Source organism: Pelophylax lessonae (genome assembly GCF_965119305.1).
Source record: "Pelophylax lessonae genome assembly, chromosome: 1".
Lineage (NCBI taxonomy): Eukaryota > Metazoa > Chordata > Amphibia > Anura > Ranidae > Pelophylax > Pelophylax lessonae.
The window spans coordinates 6,728,782-6,749,290 of record NC_138768.1 but is presented as its reverse complement, the minus strand read 5'-3'; positions in this window follow the sequence as shown (position 1 = coordinate 6,749,290).

The window sequence follows — 20,509 nt, the reverse complement described above, 5'->3', positions numbered from 1 at the left end:
GATAATAAGACATTAACCACTTTAGCCCCGGAGGATTTGGCTGCTCAAAGACAAGGGCCTATTTTGCGATTCAGCACTGTGTGAATTTAATGGACAATTTTGTGGTTGTGCGATGCTGTAGCTAAATGAAATTGGCATCCTTTTTTTCCCACAAATAGAGCTTTCTTTTGGTGGTATTTGATCACCTGTGCGATTTTTACTTTTTACGCTATAAACAAAAAAAGAGCAACAATTTTTAAAAAATAACAATATTTTTCAAATTTTTTTAAATTAAATTCTCAAAAAAAAAAAAAGGAAAAATCAAAATTTTTTTAACATTTTAGGCCAATTTTTTTTCTGCTACATATTTTTGGTAAAAAAAATCGCAATAAGCGTATTTTGATTTGTTTGCGCAAAAGTTATTGCGTTTACTAAGGGAAAGATTTATATAATTTATATTGTTTTTTTTTTTTAAACTAGTAATAGCGGTGATCTGCGATTTTTTTTGCGGGACTGCGACATTGCGGCGGACAGATCGGGCCCCTAACTGACATTTTTGACACTTTTGGGGGTACCAGTGACATTACTGCAGTAATCAGTGCTATAAATATGCACGGTTCCTGTAAAAATGACACTGGCAGGGAAGGGGTTAACTTTATTTCTGATCAGTGGGTTAAATGTATCCCTAGGGGTGTGATTCTAACTGTGGGGGGGTGTGGCTTGTGATGTAACCAAAGAGACATACGATCCTACATAGCAGGATCGTATAGTCTCTGCAGTTACACCAGGGAGAATGACAGACGGCTGTGTTTACATCAACCGTCTGCCTTTCTCCCTCTCCAGCGGGAGATCGCGAGTGGCCGGCGGATGTCAGGGAACGAGTGGGGGTGGGAGTGCGCCTCTGCTGGCACATGCTCGCCCCCTAGAGGCTCGAGGGTGAGTGATGTACCGGTACGTCACTTTGCCCAGGAGGGGCTGACAGCCGCAGTATATAGTCGTGCGACGGTCAGCAAGTGGTTAAGGGGAGATTAATCAAAATTGGATCAGCCAGAATCTGGATCAACCAATCAGCCTCTATCTTCAGCTTTAGGGATGAGCTTAGAGTTTGAGTCGAGGCTAAGTTTGACTCGAACATCAGTCAATCGATCGCTCGTCCAACGACAAACGAATAAATGTGCTTCTTTGCGGGAAATTTAAGATTCCCATAATGCACTGTGCGCACGCCACGCATGCAGCACGTTATTTGATTGGCAAAAGCATGCGCCCTGACCTCATGCTTTGGCCAATCAAATGATCTCTGCCATGATTGGACTAAAGGCAGGCTGCCTTTAGCCAATCATGGCTCAGGGGACAAGAACACGCCCCACACTACATAAAGGCTGCTCACGCAGCCGCAGTGTGTAGTGTCATTGTGCGGGCAAGGAGACAGGGAGAGGAACGCGTTTGAGGCAGGGAGAGAGTAGTTTTGTTTTTTAGTTTGTCAGACAGTGCAGAGACATTCCTAGCGTAGGGAGGGACAGGAACATGTTTAAGGCAGGGAGAGATTCATGTATTTGCAGTTTGTCAGACAATGCAATGCCAGTGATTCATTCCTAGCAGGGAGGGAGAGAGATTTCTTATCTATAGGGCTATCGATTACCTCTTATCAGTGAGATTATTGTTAATCACTCACTTGCGTACATCTTTAAGCACCACAGATCACCTATAGGGCTATTGATTACATCACATCAGTGAGAGTATTGGCAATAATCGGTTACTTGCGTACATCTATAAGCACCACAGCTCACCTATAGGGCTATTGATTACATCACATCAGTGAGAGTACCGGTAATAAATGGTCACTTGCGTACATCTATAAGTACCACAGCTCACCTATAAGGCTATCAATTACATCACATCAGTGAGAGTATTGGTAATAATCGGTCACTTGCGTACATCTGTAAGCACAACAGCTCACCTATAGGGCTATCAATTACATCACATCAGTGAAAGTATTGGTAATCGCTCCCTTGCGTACATCTATAAGCACCACATCTCACCTATATGGCTATTGATTACATCACATCAGGTCATTGAGTATCTATTGGTCAGTTGCGTATACCCTATATTGATCTGTATCAACATCATGTCCGAAAGGCTGACAAGGAGAAGCCGACACTCACAGGCCATGAAAAGAGGGCAAGCAGCCTCTGTGTCCATTGTGAAAAGTGCTGGTCACAGACATAGTGCATCCTCTGCAGGCGGGGCACGCCTGTCCTTTATTTCTGGTCCTTCCTGTGCTTTTCAGCCACAACATGTGGAAGAGTTGGTGGAGTGGATCCATAAACCGTCCTCATCCTCCTCGTCCTCTGACACCCACGCTCACAGTAGGTTGGCTTCCACTGCAGCTGCCAAAGCGGCCCGTTCCACAGCTTCTCCTTCTGTGGCCCCACCATCATGCACAGAGGAGTCACCTGAACTATTCGATCATAGTGTCAGTGACATGCTGCTGGAGGATGCGCAGCAATTTTAAAGCTGTGATGTTGGTTCCCAGGTTGATGATGGGAATAACGTGAGCCTAGAGAGAGGGGGTGACAATGACGGACAAGAAACCAGCAGTCATGTTGCCACAGCTGAAGCATATTGCCAAGTTTGCTCCAGTGACGAGGAGAGAGGGGATGATGAGGTCACAGACTGTACTTGGGTGCCTGACAGGATAAAGGAGGAGGAGGAGGAGGGGGAGGAGGAGGGGGAGGAGGGGGAGGAGGAGGGGGAGGAGGGGGGGGAGGAGGGGGAGGATGCACAACTCCAACGAGGCAGGATGTTCTCCAGGGGCCGCCATAGCAGTAGCCAACCTATTGAGTCACAGCACAGAGCTCCCCAGGTGCAGGGTGCTGCAAACTCCCTGCAGACTCCCAAAAGATCATTAGTGTGGGCTTTTTCAGCACATGTGCAGTAGACCGCAGAGTTGCTGTTTGCAATATCTGTCTGAAGCAGATCAAGGGTGGCCAGAACACCAGCCGCTGCCTCCTCCTCTGTAGCAGTGGCACATGGCCTCTGGAGGTCATCCTGAGGGCCAGAGGAACAAAGCTGAATCCAGAGGTCCAGGAAAGCTGACTGAGGGGGGGAGACAACGGAGACCCTAGAAAAACAGTATTTTGTAGTAAGTAGAGTACAGGGGCTCATTTAGAGGGGCCTGACATGAGGGGGGGGGGGGCACCCCAAGAGTAGGATAGTCAGTGGACAGGTGTTGGCAGTCAAGAAAGAGGATACTGAGGAGAGTGTCTTGAAGATAACCTTAGTTCATCAAGTGAACTTAGGAAAGAGACTTAAAGCTAAATTCACCTCAGTGGCAAGGTGGATGAACAGCCTGGCTGTACCTAGAAAAAGAAGTCCTCCAATGTTGTACATAGTTAATTTGGAGTATCCCACTATTCCATTCTCCCAACCCTAATTTATAATGAAACCCAAAAACAACTACATACCCCTGGATTGAATATTGGACGAGCCAGAGAGGAAAAGTGAGAGACTGTGCATGTCAAGGTTGCTAATAGTAACTCAGGGAGACCCGTAAGTGTGAAATCTGGCAGTCCTCAAGGGGCAGTTCTACATACTTTACGATGCTTTGCCACAAAGGATATTTGTACCCTTTTGACTGACCTCACCAAAGGATGACTAGCTGCCCTATCGTTATGTAATATAGGAAATTCTGCTTTTCTTACCTGGGTGTAACCATACAGATTCAGCAGCTGTGCCATTTGGAGAGTGGTGTCAGACTGGAGATCTCCAATGAAACCAGCCAGAGCCCCCCGCTCCATACAGGAATAATTTGGAGCTTCCATTGTATGTCCAGACAATATCTGTAGAACATCTTTTATAACTTTGTTCACATGTCCACAAGAATCATACACATGATATCCCAGAGTTATGTTGGGCAGAATATCTGGATTGCTGTTTATTTCATCAATAGCAAATATAAAAGCCAGGAGATGTCTGTATTCTCTGGAATAAACCCTGCAGATAATGGATAGTTTTGCATTGGTCTACAGTACAAGGATTCAAGCAGAAATTCTTTATGGCAAAATATATAACACATTTCAACTACAGATCTATGGTGGGATTTAGGTATGAGCTTCGATTTTGAGTCAAAGTTAACTTCGACTCGAACATCGATTGTTCGATCATTCATCCAATGATGGACAAATGTGCTTCTTCGCTGGAAATTCGAAATCCCATAATGCACTGCACGCACGCGGCGTGTGCACCACGTTATGTGATTGGCCAAAGCATGCACCCTGACCTCATGCTTTGGCCAATCAAATGATCTCTGCCATGATTGGACAAAAGTCAGCCTGCCTTTAGCCAATCATGGCTCAGGGGCCAAGTACACGCCCCACACTAAATAAAGGCTGTTCGTGCAGCCACAGCGTGTAGTGTTATTGAGACAGGGAGAGGAACGTGTTTGAGGCAGGGAGAGAATTGTTTTTTTGCAGTTTGTCAGTGCAGTGATACATTCCTATCAGTGTAGGGAGGGACAGAGATTTGAGCTTTCAGTTCAGAGATCAGATAGTGAAGTATATTCAGTAGTGCATATCATACACCATATACCATACATAGATCTCTCTATATATATATAGGGCTATCAGTTACATCATATCAGGTCATTGCGTACACCCTATACTCACCACATCTTTATCTATATACAGGGCTATTGATTACATCATATCAGGTGATAGATAGAGTATTTTTATCAGTCACTTGCGTATACCCTACAGTAGTGATTGAAAGTTTGGGCACCCCAGGTAACAATTTGTATTAATGGGCATAAAGAAGCCAAGGAAAGATGGAAAAATTCCCAAAAGGCATCAAATTACAGATTAGACATTCTTATAATGTGTCAACAAAAGTTAGATTTTATTTCCATCATTTACACTTTCAGAATTACAGAAAACAAAAAAATGGCGGCTGCAAAAGTTTGGGCACCCTGCAGAATCTATAGCATGCACTGCCCCCTTTGCAAGGCTGAGACCTGCCAGTGTCATGGATTGTTTTCAATCATCGTCTGGGAAGACCAGGTGATGTCAATCTCAAAGGTTTTAAATGCCCAGACTCATCTGACCTTGCCCCAACAATCAGCACCATGGGATCTTCTAAGCAGTTGCCTAGAAAACTGAAACTGAAAATAGTTGATGCTCACAAAGCTGGAGAAGGCTATAAGAAGATGGCAAAGTGTTTTCAGATGTCAATATCCTCTGTTCGGAATGTAATTAAGAAATGGCAGTCATCAGGAACAGTGGAAGTTAAAGCAAGATCTGGAAGACCAAGAAAAATATCAGACAGAACAGCTCGCAGGATTGTGAGAAAAACAATTCAAAACCCACGTTTGACTGCACGATCCCTCCAGAAAGATCTGGCAGACACTGGAGTTGTGGTACACTATTCCACTATAAAGAGATACTTGTACAAATATGGTCTTCATGGAAGAGTCATCAGAGGAAAACCTCTTCTACGTCCTCACCACAAAAATCACTTTGCAAATGAACATATAGACAAGCCTGATGCATTTTGGAAACAAGTTCTGTGGACCGATGAGGTTAAAATTGAACTTTTTGGCCGGAATGAGCAAAGGTACGTTTAGAGAAGAAGGGGCACAGAATTTGATGAAAAGAACCTCTGTCCAACTGTTAAGCATGGGGGTGGATCAATCATGCTTTGGGGTTGTATTGCAGCCAGTGGCACAGGGAACATCTCATGAGTAGAAGGAAAAATGGATTCAATAAAATTTCAGCAAATTTTGGATGGTAACTTGATGCCATCTGTGAAAAAGCTGAAGTTAAAGAGAGGATGGCTTCTACAAATGGATAATGATCCTAAACACACCTCAAAATCCACAGGGGATTACATCAAGAGGCGTAAACTGAAAGTTTTGCCATGGCCTTCACAATCTCCTGACCTCAACATAATTGAAAATCTATGGATAGACCTTAAAAGAGCAGTGCGTGACAGACAGCCCAGAAGTCTCAAAGAGCTGGAAGACTTTTGTAAGGAAGAATGGGCAAAGATACCTCAAATAAGAATTGAAAGACTCTTGGCTGGCTACAAAAAGCATTTACAAGCTGTAAAACTTGCCAAAGGGGGCAGTACAAGATATTGACTCTGCAGGGTGCCCAAACTTTTGCAGACATCATTTTTTCGTTTTCTGTTATTTTGAAAGTGTAAATGATGGAAATAAAATCTAACTTTTGTTGACATATTATAAGAATGTCTAATCTGTAATTTGATGCCTTTTGGAGATTTTTCCATCTTTCCTTGGCTTCTTTATGCACATTAATACATATTTTTACCTGGGGTGCCCAAACTTTCGATCACCACTGTATACCCACCACATCTTTATCTATATATATAGGGCTATTGATTACATCATATCAGGTGATAGATAGAGTATTTTAATTTCAAGACATTTTTATTCTGTTTTTAATGCAACATAAACAAACAAAGATAGCATGTGATGTCCAAAATACATAACAGATGTTGGAACATTGACAAACAATGTAACAATAGGGGAATCGTTTGATTCACTAAAATACAGTATAACAATAATAAAAAACCTTGCATGGGGAAAGAAAGAGCCCGGGCCCAGACCGGGCCCAGCACCGACCACCACCCGCATCTCTCATTTATGGTCCAGGAGAGCACGCCCCAGGAGAGGCCCCCCCGGATCTCAAGTGGCCAGCCAGACGGGCAAATGGCCCTCCAGCTTTGCCACCAATCATTACTGAACTGTTGAGGAAATGTAGGTGAACATCAGCAATACATGGGGAAAGGGGGAAAGGGGAAAAACTGGTCACAGTATTATCAACATATGAATAAAAGTGATAGAAGAGAAGGTTACATATAGTTCCCAAGAAAAATACTTAGTAATCATCAATAATGTAAGCTCGATTTAGAGTACCATCCCAGCCAAGGTTCCCATTTTGTTTTTGCCAAGTCTGCTTTGCCATTAGAGGAGGAGAACATGAGTTTGTATGTGGCATGTATAAAAAGCAAAGGTGACCAGCGCTATGGAGTGTGCGGTGAATCGTGAGTTGTGTACTAGGTGTAAGCAGCCAACAACCAAAACCCCGAAGGGTGAAGAATTAGGGTAAATGTGCAGGAAAGGTTGAAACGGCGCTACCTTTAGGTGATCAGGTGTTATTTAAAGTGCAAACATGTGGGAAAAAAATCATATATAAAGGGGTGACACCCATAAAATATAATACCAAAGAGGAGGTAAAAACACAATGTTTTACGTAAATCCAATGGAAACGGTTGGATCTCCTAGTGTATAGTAGATTTAAACAGAAAGTGCTGAAGTGCAAATAAAATAAACTAAACAAACTTTCATAGACTAGTGAATTTATTTCAGTGATAAATAATACAGTGCAAAGGGTTAATGAGTGATGAAATTAATAATATATGTTGTGTAGGTGATTTGTGGACAGATCATGCCAAAAAAAGATAATCCTGGTGGTGAAGTGGCAAAACTGGGAAAGTAATTCCCTCAAAATAAGATAGATGCTGCAATCACCTGTGTGACCACTAGGTGTCGCGCTGCATATACAACCTGTAGCGTGGAGTGGTCAGGCTGATGTATATTTCCGAGGTCCCTCTCCACGGTCCAACAAGGCACAAGTTGGTGTTTTTTACATGGAAAAGAGAGAGGGGAGCCCCATAAAGCAATATTGTGAAAGAGTATTGTAAAGCAAGTAGCATACACTCACAGTGAAAGCTGCCTTGGATCAGTGTTGGAGCAAACGCCGGGAAGCTTCCGCGTTCCATGGCTGCGAAGTCCGAAACCGAAAGTGACGCTATGACGCAATGGACCCGCCCTACGCGTTTTGTCAAAGGACATCTGCTGGAGCGGCGTCACCACGGCGTACTCCCGGTCTTCTTATAGCCAGCCCGTGTCATGGCAACAGAACGGCTGCCCGCGGCCATCTTGATGCCCCTTATTGTTGCCAGGCAGAAACCATCTTACTACTCGTGGCTTAATACAAATATATACTATTTGTATAGGGCGGCTATTTTTACATCATTTTCAAAGCAGCTTTCACCGGACTACTACGAGGGCCACACTTAGGTGAAAAAAATATATATAAAACATTCAAAAAGAAAACTTTATTGGTATATTAAAAATATGTATTCCGGAACAAAAATTATATATCACGAAATAAAAATCTTTAAAAATCATATTCCGGACCAGAAAAATAAGGTTGTGTAAAAAATTGTATGTTGTAAGAATATAAAATGTAATAAATAAAATAAAAAATAAAAATAATTAATTATATATTGGAGTCCGGGGAGTGTCAATACCCACCGATATGCATCAAAGGAGGGGGGTAATGAAAAAGAGGGAGAGATCACACTTGTTATTTCTTCTGTGGACAGTATGTGAATGGCTTTAGCATGTAATATGTTTGAGGTTGCAGTTTGGGGAAAAAAAGAGAGAAAAAGGGGGAAAACAGAAGAAAAAAAGAGAAGAAAAAAAACTTTTCTGCTGATGTTGGATGAGAAGGCTGAGAATATAAAATGTTTATCTGAGAGGTTGAACACCTATCTTTTGTTTGAAGAGGGTGTTATAGATGAAGGAGGAGGATGGTTTGGAAGTTTTTTAAATATTTCTGAATGAGGAACGATAAAAATATGTAAAAATGTAACAACTATAATATTAAAATTAAGTAGTTAAAAAGAGGAATTGGAGTGTATATGGATATATGGTGAAGAGTATACGACAAAGAGCCTCTATAAAAGTAGAGGGGAGGCTAATGGAATATAATGGAAGGGCATAAAATGGAATAAAACTCATAAAGAAAAAAGGTAAGAGCATATAATACCAAAACCTAATATCACATATAGTACGGATAAAAATTGAGCCATTTTTTTCGCGGGAGGGTATAGATGCTTAAAACGTAAAAAAACGGTATATAAGAAATATGGAAGGGGTAAAAGATATATATGAGAACCTAATGCAACTCATTTTAAAAAAATATATAAAAGGAAATAACGGGTTATTAAAAGGTAAATAGGGTAAAAGTATTGTTATTCAGACATCAGTGATAAAACAGTTCAAGTCAATGTCGGCATTCAACCCATCGGGGCGCAAAGATTGCATTAAGAAGATCCACTTTGTTTCATTTTTCGAGATCAGTCTCTTCTTATTGCCTCCTCTCCAGTCCCCTTTTATTTTGTCATTACCATAAAAGATTAAACCTGAGGGGTCCTGGGAGTGCATTTCCTTGAAATGTCTAGACAAATTATGTTTTGCGAATACTTTCTTTATGTTTTTGACATGTTCTCTAATTCTAACATATAGGGGACGAATTGTGGTTTTCCCTATATACTGCAGGTGACAAGGACATTCAATGACGTATGTCACATGTGTGCTGGTGCACGTGATAGTATCCTTTATTTTATACTCCACCCCAGTAGTGTGGGATTTAAAAGTTTTGATTTTCTTAGGTTGTTTTCTATTAGTTCTACAGGGTAAGCACTTTTGGCACCTAAAAAAGCCATTAATACTTGTAGGGAGAGAAATGGTCTTGGGTGGATTTACTACATTATGTACCACCCTGTCTTTTAGTGTGGGTGCTCGCCTATAAACAAAGGATGGTTTACTTGGAAGTATTTGTTTCAGAGTTCTATCCGCTGTCAAAATAGGCCAATGCTTCTTAATGATGCTTTCTAGCTGTGTGTGTTGTCTATTAAAACCCGTTATGAAGGCAAATTCATGTTTATTATCTTATTCCTTATTTTTATTTTCCTTGATTAGGTCCTCTCTCTTGGTATTTTTTACTAATTGTTTTAAATGCTCTAAGGCTCGGTTCACACTGATGCGATGCGGGAAGGCTGCAAATTCGCAGCCTGTTCCCGCATCGCACACGCACCCCCGGCAGTTCACACTGCCATATGCGATCCGCTGGGGGTGTCAATGTAATCTTAACGACACCCCCAGTTTGATCGCATATCGCAGTGCGATCGTGCAGTTCGCACAGGATCGGATAGCACAAGTGTGAACCGCTGTGCGATCCGATCCTGATGCGGCAGCAAAAATGCCTCCTGTGCGTGTTTGCTGCGGGTGCGATGCGAATTTAGCCATACAAAGTGTATGGCTAAACTCGCACCGCACAGCCGATCGCATGTAATGTCGGAGCAGTGCGCTCCGACATTACATGCGAACCCCGCACATGCACAAGTGTGAACCGGGGCTGAGTCTTTCTTTTTGTAGCCCTTCTCGATAAATCTCTGTATTAGGATATCCGCTTGGGTGTCAAAGTCACGTGTGTTGCTACAGTTCCTCCTAATCCTCAGGAGTTGTCCCTTAGGGATATTACCCAACCATTTTGGGTGGTGACAACTCCTGGTCGGGATATACCCGTTTTTGTCCGTTTTCTTGAAAAAGGGCTTGCTGGCTAGTTTTCCTCCTTCCTTGGAAAGTTCTAAGTCCAGATAGGAAACTTTTTCTCGATTCCAATTTCCTGTGAAGGTAATCCCGTAGGCATTACTGCTAATCTCATCTAAAAAAGATTGTAATGTTTCCATATTGCCTCTCCAGACTAAGATGATGTCATCTATATATCTACGATAATAGATTAAATCAGGTGGTTCCACGCTAAATACTTGTTCTTCCTCCCACTTCTGCATGAATATATTCGCAACGCTGGGGGCATACTTGGCCCCCATGGCAACTCCTTTGGTCTGTGCGTAGTAACGTCCCTTGTACCAGAAGTAGTTGGAGTTCATAGCCATTTTTAAACCTTCCAGAATAAAGTGCATCTGTGCATGTTTCAAATCCGTATGTTTAAAAAGTGCCCATTCCACACTATCCAATCCATCTTTCTGTGCTATGTTGGTGTATAGTGAATTGACATCTATAGTGACTAGAATGTCTTCCTCCTTGATTTCCAGGTCTTGGATGTTCGATAGTAACTGCTTGCTGTCCCTGAGGTAGAACTTTCCTTTGGGAACAATTGGTTGTAGGTATTTATCCAAGTATTCTCCCAACCTGGAATGAACGGAGTTAATGCCGCTCACTATGGGGCGGCCCGGGGTTTTTTCCTCATTCTTATGAATCTTGGGCAAATAGTAAATAATTGGTGTTCTGGCTGCCTCTATGTCCAGGTATTTGGCCTCCTTTTTATTTAGAATACCCAAATCCTAAGTGTGGCCCTCGTAGTAGTCCGGTGAAAGCTGCTTTGAAAATGATGTAAAAATAGCCGCCCTATACAAATAGTATATATTTGTATTAAGCCACGAGTAGCAAGATGGTTTCTGCCTGGCAACAATAAGGAGCATCAAGATGGCCGCGGGCAGCCATTCTGTTGCCATGACACGGGCTGGCTATAAGAAGACCGGGAGTACGCCGTGGTGACGCCGCTCCAGCAGACATCCTCTGACGAAACGCGTAGGGCGGGTCCATTGCGTCATAGCGTCACTTCCGGTTTCGGACTTTACAGCCGTGGAACGCGGAAGCTTCCCGGCGTTCGCTCAAACACTGATCCAAGGCAGCTTTCACTGTGAGTGTATGCTACTTGCTTTACAATACTCTTTCACAATATTGCTTTATGGGGCTCCCCTCTCTCTTTTCCATGTAAAAAACACCAACTTGTGCCTTGTTGGACCATGGAGAGGGACCTCGGAAATATACATCAGCCTGACCACTCCACGCTACAGGTTGTATATGCAGCGCGACACCTAGTGGTCACACAGGTGATTGCAGCATCTATCTTATTTTGAGGGAATTACTTTCCCAGTTTTGCCACTTCACCACCAGGATTTTCTTTTCTTTTTTTGGCATGATCTGTCCACAAATCAACTAAACAACATATATTATTAATTTCATCACTCATTAACCCTTTGCACTGTATTATTTATCACTGAAATAAATTCACTAGTCTATGAAAGTTTGTTTAGTTTATTTTATTTGCACTTCAGCACTTTCTGTTTAAATCTACTATACACTAGGAGATCCAACCGTTTCCATTGGATTTACGTAAAACATTGTGTTTTTACCTCCTCTTTGGTATGTGGCATGTGTTTGTGTGGTGAAAATCACCTCTTTAATACTAGGAGCATCAAGTGATCTCCAATGTCTGAGGATCATAAGGCGTGATGCCAGTAGGATATGGATGAGTGGTGTTCGTATGTGATGAGGAGTATGTTCAACATTCAAAGAGCATAGTGCTAATTCAGGGGTTAGTAGAAAAGGGGCTCCCCCTATTTGAGACAAAATTTCTATTACCTTAGTGCAAAATGGGTGTAGTGTTGGGCAATCTCATAGTATGAGGAATAAAGAGACTACCTCCCCGCATTGTCTCCAGCAGGGGGGTTGAAGTATGTGTGGCCAACTTGGCGATACGTTGTGGGGTTAGGTACCATCTCAAATTATTCTTTTGTGCTATTTCCCATAGATTAGAGCTTTTAGTGGCGTCAAATGTGCATGAGATGGCTCGTTGCCATGCCGACAATCGGGAATTCCTTCCAGAAGTCTCATTCCCAGTGGGAATATGGGGTAGATTTGAGAAATGTTCCTTTATCATTTATTGTGGTATAGAACAGGAAGATGCCCTTAAGTGCAGTTTTACTAGCCATAATAAATTGGGCTATGTGCCAAGGTAGTGTGAGGGGGTGACTTTACTATGTTGCAGAAAAATGGTGGATTTGCGAATATCTAAAGTAGTCCCACGAGAGGATGTTGTATTCAATTTGTAATGTTCTGAATGTTTTGATCGCAGGACCTACCAAGAGGTTGTCTACCTGGTTAATGCCCATTGCCATCCATTGGGTAACATGGAGGTCAGGGATAATGGAGGTTAGACTAGATAAGGGCAGTGGAATGGGGGTTTGCGGTGAGCTTCATAGATGTGACCGTAGAAATCTCCTCCAGGAAGATATAGCCACATCTATGGTTTGAGAGAGGGACTGAACAGGACCTCTCATGTAACTGGTAGCCAGGAGAAAACCCCGTAGGTCCACTCCTGGCACCTGAGAGCTCTCCATCTCCATCCACAGAGGCGCACCCTCAGTGCAGAACCAAAACCTCAGCGGAGCCAGGACAGCAGCATTGTAGTAGTCTCTGATAGAGACCATGCCCACCCCCCCTGCTCTTCTATGGAGAAGCAGTTTATTAAAGGAGCACCTTGCCCTTTCGTCTTTCCATAAATACAGATTCAGTAGAGATTGGGCGGTCTTAAATAAGGAGTTAGGAACTAGAATTGGGAGAGTCCTAAAAACATAAAGTAGCTGGGGAAGTATCATCATTTTAAATGATGCTAACCTTCCTGACCACGTCAGTTCTGTTTTAGCCAGCCCTTGGAGTTTATTTTGCAGCGTGTTCTAAAAGGGGGTGTAGTTGGCCGAGGCCACATCTTTTGTGTTTGGTGTAAGGACAATGCCCAGGTACTTGATGCCCAACGAGGACCATTTGTATGGGAAGGAGGATATCAGTTTCTGTTTAATGCTAGCCGGGACCCCTATGGCTAGGATGTGGGACTTGGATGCATTGACTTTGTAATAGGAGACCTTGTTAAACAAAGTAAGTGCAGTATGTACTGAAGCCAGGGAACGTTCCACGTCAGTCATCACTAGAATGACATAGTCTGCAAATAGACTTACAGTATCTCACAAAAGTGAGTACACTCCCCACATTTTTGTATATATTTTATTATATATTTCCATGTGACAACACTGAAGAAATGACACTTTGCTACAATGTAAAGTAGTGAGTGTACAGCTTGTATAACAGTGTAAATTTACTGTCCCCTCAAAATAACTCAACACACAGCCATTAATGTCTAAACCGCAGGCAACAAAAGTCAGTACACCCCTAAGTGAAAATGTCCAAATTGGGCCCAATTAGCCCTTTTCCCTTCCCGGTGTCATGTGACTCATCAGTAATACAAGGTCTCAGGTGTAAATGGGGGCAGGTGTGTTAAATTTGGTGTTATCGCTCTCACTCTCTCATACTGGTCACTGGAAGTTCAACATAGCACCTCATGGCAAAGAACTCTCTGAGGATCTGAAAAAAAAAGAATGGTTGCTCCACATAAAGATGGCCTAGGCTATAAGAAGATTGCAAAGATCCTGAAACTGAGCTGCAGTATGGTGGCCAAGACCATACAGCAGTTTAACAGGACAGGTTCCACTCAGAACAGGCCTCACCATGGTCAACCAAAGGAGTTGAGTGCATGTGCGTCATATCCAGAGGTTGTCTTTGGGAAATACAGGTAGATGTATGAGTGCTGCCAGCATTGCTGCAGAGGTTGAAGGAGTGGGGGTCAGCCTGTCAGTGCTCAGACCATACGCCGCACACTGCATCAAATTGGTCTGCATGCCTATCATCCCAGAAGGAAGCCTTTTCTAAAGATGATGCACAAGAAAGCCTGCTAACAGTTTGCTGGAGACAAGCAGACTAAGGATGTTGATTACTGGAACCATGTCCTGTGGTCTGATGAGACTTATTTGGTTCAGATGTGTCAAGCATGTGTGGCGGCAACCAGGCAAGGAGTACAAAGACAAGTGTGTCTTGCATACAGTCAAGTATGGTGGTGGGAGTGTCATAGTCTGGGGCTGCATGAGTGCTGCTGGCCGTAGGGAGCTACAGTCCATTGAGTGAACCATGAATGCTAACATGTACTCTGACATACTGAAGCAGAGCATGATCCCCTCTCTTTGGAGAATGGGCCGCAGGGCAGTATTCCAACATAATAATGATCCCAAACACACCTCCAAGACGACCACTGTCTTGCTAAAGAAGCTGAGGGTAAAGGTGATGGACTGGCCAAGAATGGCTCCAGACTTAAACCCTATTGAGCATCTCTGAGGCATCTTCAAACAGAAGGTGGAGGAGCGCAAGGTCTCTAACATCCACCAGCTCTGTGATGTCATCATGGAGGAGTGGAAGAGGACACGAGTGGCAACCTGTGAAGCTCTGGTGAACTCCATGCCCAAAAGGGTTAAAGCAGTGCTGGAAAATAATGGTGGCCATACAAAATATTGACACTTTGGGCCCAATGTGGACATTTTAACTTAGGGGTGTACTCTGAGCACTGACAGGCTGACCCCACCCCTTCAACCTCTGCAGCAATGCTGGCAGCACTCATATGTCTATTTCCCAAAGACAACCTCTGGATATGATGCTGAGCACATGCACTCAACTCCTTTGGTTGACCATGGTCAGACTTGTATAAAGTACTCGAAATTTCTACTTGAGTAAAAGTACAAGTGCTCGATCAAAAAATTACTTGAGTAGAAGTGGAAGTGCTCGCAGAAAAAGTTACTTAAGTAGAAGTACTAAAGTATTCAACATTTTTTTTACTTAAGTATTGCAAGTAGTTTTTTCAAAAAATTTGCTACTTAAGTACTAAAAGTAAAAAGTACCAGTAGTTTTGAAAAAAAATTTCTACTCAAGTACTGAAAGTAGAAGTAGAAGTACTGTGTTATGTAGTTATTAAAGAAATAAGTCAAAAGTTTGAACATCATATTGTTTTTTATTATTTCAAATGATTTATTCAAATGATTAACCTGTGTTTGTTAGTAGTTTCTTGATTCACTTTAAGCGCTGTAGCACCATTTATTTGTTTGTTTCATATTTTCTTTTTATTGGAAAGATTTGGTATAGCAGCTTTTATTATACACAGCCTTTATTTTCGTATGCGCTGATTTACAAATGACATTATACACATTTTTTTGAGCTTTATGCAACCTGCCATCTACTGTTCTGGCAGTGGTAATTTTTTTAAAAGTAACGAGTAACTATGCAGCACAAAAAAAAAATACTTGAGTAGAAGTATCGAAATCATCGAAAAAATGTAGTGAAGTAAAAGTAGAAGTAGGAGAAAAAAATTCTACTCTAGGAAAGTACAGATACTGCATTTCGGTACTTAAGTACAGTACTTAAGTAGTTCTACTTCGTTACTATACATCTCTGACCATGGTGAGGCTTGTTCTGAGTGGAACCTGTCCTGTTAAACTGCTGTATGGTCTTGGCCACCATACTGCAGCTCAGTTTCAGGATCTTGGCAATCTTCTTATAGCCTAGGCCATCTTTATGTAGAGCAACTATTATTTTTTTCAGATCCTCAGAGAGTTCTTTGCCATGAGGTGCCATGTTGAACTTCCAGTGACCAGTATGAGAGAGTGAGAGCGATAACACCAAATCTAACACACCTGCTCCCCATCCACACCTGAGACCTTGTATTACTAATGAGTCACATGACACCGGGAAGGGAAAAGGGCTAATTGGGCCCAATTTGGACATTTTCACTTAGGGGTGTACTCACTTTTGTTGCCAGCGGTTTAGACAATGGCTGTGTGTTGAGTTATTTTGAGGGGACAGCAAATTTACACTGTTATACAAGCTGTACACTCACTACTTTACATTGTAGCAAAGTCTCATTTCTTCAGTGTTGTCACATGAAAAGATAGAATAAAATATATACAAAAATGTGAGGGGTGTACTCCCTTTCGGTCTCTCTGGTTGATTCGTAGCCCTAGGATATTGATATTGGGGCGAGACCTAATATAAATTGCTAAGGGTTCCATCAGTAGGTTAAAGATCAACGGGGAGAGTGGGCATCCCTGTCATGTGCCATTTGAAATTGGAAAGGCACTGGACAGGATCCCCGAGGCAAGAACCCGAGCACTGGGAGATGTATACAATGCCAATATTGTTGAATAGTTGTGGCCCTGGAAGCCAAAGGTGGACAACGCCTGAGCCAGGTACTCCCAATGAATCATATCTCCCAATGAATCATATGCCTTCTCTGCATCCAGCCCAAGGAGAAGAGAAGGCGTTCCAGCTAAACCCGCTTCATGGATAACATTGAGGAGTCTACGGGTCGCATCAGTGGCCTGACTATTTTTAATAAAACCTGACTGGTCCTGGTGAACTAGTGATGGCATAACCTCCATCAGACGATTTGCGATAATTTTGGCATATATTGTCAGATCACAATTTAGCAGAGAGATGAGCCGTAAATTTTGGGGGGTGACTGGCTTTGGTAGAGTTACTATAGTGGCACTGAGCATTTCAGTTGGGAAGGTCGAAGAGGCAGTGGCAGCATTGTATAAGTTCTCCATGTGGGGGGCTAGAATAGTCGAGAATGATTTGTAATATACCCCAGAAAAGCCATCTGGGCCAGGGGATTTGTTGCAAGGTAGGGTATTGATAATTTTAAGGATTTCAGAGGAGGTATAGGGACCGTTTAAGGAGTTAAGTGCCTTTGAGGCCAGTTTAGGAATATTCAGTTGTTTTAAAAAGTTGTCAATTATTGTCGATTGGGGAATAGTGGTATCCGACCTAAGATTGTAAAGCGAGCTGTAATACTTTTTAAACTCATCTGCAATGGCCTGGGGGTGGCAAATATGCTGTTTGGAATCAGGGTGAATAAGATAGGGGATTTTCGTTTTATCAAGAAAAGGACTAAGAAATAACGGCTAAAACCTAGAATCTCAATCACCCAGCGCTCTGCACTCCAAGTACACCTTGTGCACAATGTCACAGGATAAAATTAAAAGCTGCCGCCTGAATGCAACAATGTAAAATGACCAAGATGTATATCAACTGAACATCATCAAATTAATACACATAAGCAGCGCTACAAACCATAATCTAATACCAAGATCTTAACCACTTGCCGACCGCTCACATGGGTACTACTGCGGCAAAGTGGTTAGTTCCCGTCCAGCGACGTAGACCTACGTTGCTGGACTCCTCCCCTTGTGGGCGGCGCGGGAGTCGGGTCAGGGGAGGAGTGGCGGTGATCACCGCCGCTCTTCCCCGATTGTCGGGGAATCGAGTCTGGAGATCCGCCGGCTTGTGTAAACAAAGCGGGCGGATCTCCTAAAGTGACAGACAGGGTCAGATTGCAGGGTTCAGCATAGCTCAACCTGCGATCTGTCCCTGTGTCACTCAGTCACCTCCCCCCCCACACGTCAGTAAGCCCCAGGCATACATTAACCCCTCCCTCTCCAATAAAATTAACCCCTTCCCTGCCAGTGTCATTTTTACAGTAACAGTGCATATGTATAGCACTGATTACTGCAGTAATGTCACTGGCACCCCAAAAAGTGTCAAAAATGTCAGTCAAGGGTCCGATCTGTCCGCCGCAATGTCGCAGTCCCGCAAAAAAAAAAATCGCAGATCGCCGCCATAACTCGTTAAAAAAAAAAACACCAAAAATGACAGAAATCTTTCCCTTAGTTAGTAAACGCAATAACTTTTGTGCAAACCAATCAAAATACTCTTATTGCAATTTTTTTTACCAAACATAGGTAGCAGAAAATAAATTATCCAAAAATTTTAAGAAAATTTGATTTTTACATTTTTTGGGGGGAATTTCATATAAAAAAATGTGAAAAATATTGTTATTTTTTCAAAATTTACGCCTTTTTTTTGTTTATAGCGCAAAAAGTAAAAATCACACAGGTGATCAAATACCACCAAAAGAAAGCTCTGTTTGTGGGAAAAAAGGACGAAAATTTCGTTTGGGTACAGCGTCGCACGACCGCGCAATTGTCAGTTAAAGTCGCACAGTGCCGAATCGCAAAAAGTGGCCTGGATGTAAGACAGCAAAATCCTCCGGTGGTAAAGTGGTTAATAAAGTTCTATATAAGTTCATGTAAAAAAACTAAAATAGAAATTGATAAAAAAAGTCACACAAATGAAAAGTCCATAGAATACAAAGCTCTTGAGGGGTCCAAGTGAGAAGTGTGTCACCGGTGTGGGAAAAAAAGCTGACACTTTATCCCTTCACCTCACCGCTAGGGATGATCGAACTTTTGAAAAGTTCGGTTTGGCCAGAACACCCGAACTTCCCGAAAGTTCGGGTTCGGATTCCAGAACCCCATTGAAATCAATGGGACCCGAACTTTGGTAATCAAAAAACACAATTTTGAAGCCCTAAAACCCAATAAATGCCCCTAAAAAGTGCCTAGGGTTCTGGGTCATGCCCCAGGGACTATTAATCACACAAAAAAAAGTTCTTAAAAATTGTCGTTTTTGATAGAGAGCCAATTATTGAAAAAATTATTGAAAAAAAAAAAAAGAGATTTCTTTGGATTTAGTGTCTGGGGGGTCTAAAAAGTGTACCTGTGAAGTTTCAGCTCTGTAGCATGTCCAGAACCAGAAAAAAGATAATTTTTCTTAGAATTTCAATAGCGCAGGGATGGGGCTATGCTCCTTTCACACCTGGGTGTTTTTGTTTCAGGCGTTTATTGGGCATTTTTTGGGCGTCTTTGGAGGCAGGCATGACATCTGAACTTCTGTATAGGGGTATATATATACACACACACACACACACACACACACACACACATACATATATATATATATATATATATATATACACATACACACATATAGGTGTGAAAGGAGCGGAACCCCATCCCTGCGCTACTGAAATAGCGCAGGGATATGGATATATATATGTGTGTGTGTGTGTATATACTGTATATCCCTATACAGAGGTTCAGATGTCATGCCTGACTCCAAAGACGTTCAAAAAATGCCCAATAAACTCCTGAAACAAAAACGCCCAGGTGTGACAGGAGCGGAACCCCATCCCTGCGCTATTAAAAATTCTAAGAAAAACAATCTTTTTTTTCTGGTTCTGGACATGCTACAGAGCTGAAACTTCACATGTACACTTTTTATATACTGGGGGGCGTATTCACTACTGATTGGCCTCTGGACACCCTAGTCACTCCAATCACATTCCTAGCAGACTCCTGCCCCCTCAATTGGCTTCTACTGACGTTTCTGGTCCAATCACGGGCTTTTAAAGTCCAGTTCCTCTCCCATTGCATTTTGGGTGGCTCTGGTGCCGAATTCCGAACTCTTACGGCAAAAAGTTCGGAATTCGACCGAATTTCGAACAGCCAATGTTCGGGTTGAACCGATGGTCGACCCGAACCGTTCGATCATCCCTACTCACCACGTGCGCTTCTCCCAAAGGAAACACACTTACCAGATCCCACTGCTAAACGAGCCTGTAAAATGGAGTTTCCTAACCCGTCCGGACCATCCATACAGACAGAGTCTTTGCAGCCCTGTTCTCCGCTGTAACGATCTCTCATAAGAAGTGCATAGGAGGGAATGAAAGAAGGGCACATAGAGCAGTATCGCCAAATACAATGCACTCTTTTCTAATATTCCGCCCCCCCCTCCACAATTGCACTTACAAAAAATACAGTTAAAACAGCATTGATAAAGTATACAATTGCAATACGGGCGCCTTCAGCCGCTTACCGGTCCTCCGTCCGCTCGTCTGCATTCCGGAAGTTCATGGACCAAGCCAAAGCTGCCGTACAACGTCCACGCAAATCACCGCCCTTACGTGTTTCGTCATAGGACTTGAGAAGATCATATCAGGTCATTGAGTATCTATCAGTCAGTTGCGTATACCCTATATTGATCTCTATCAACATCATGTCCGAAAGGCTGACAAGGACATGCCTGTCCTTTATTTCCGGTACTGCCCGTGTTATTCAGCCACAACATGTGGAAGAGTTGTTG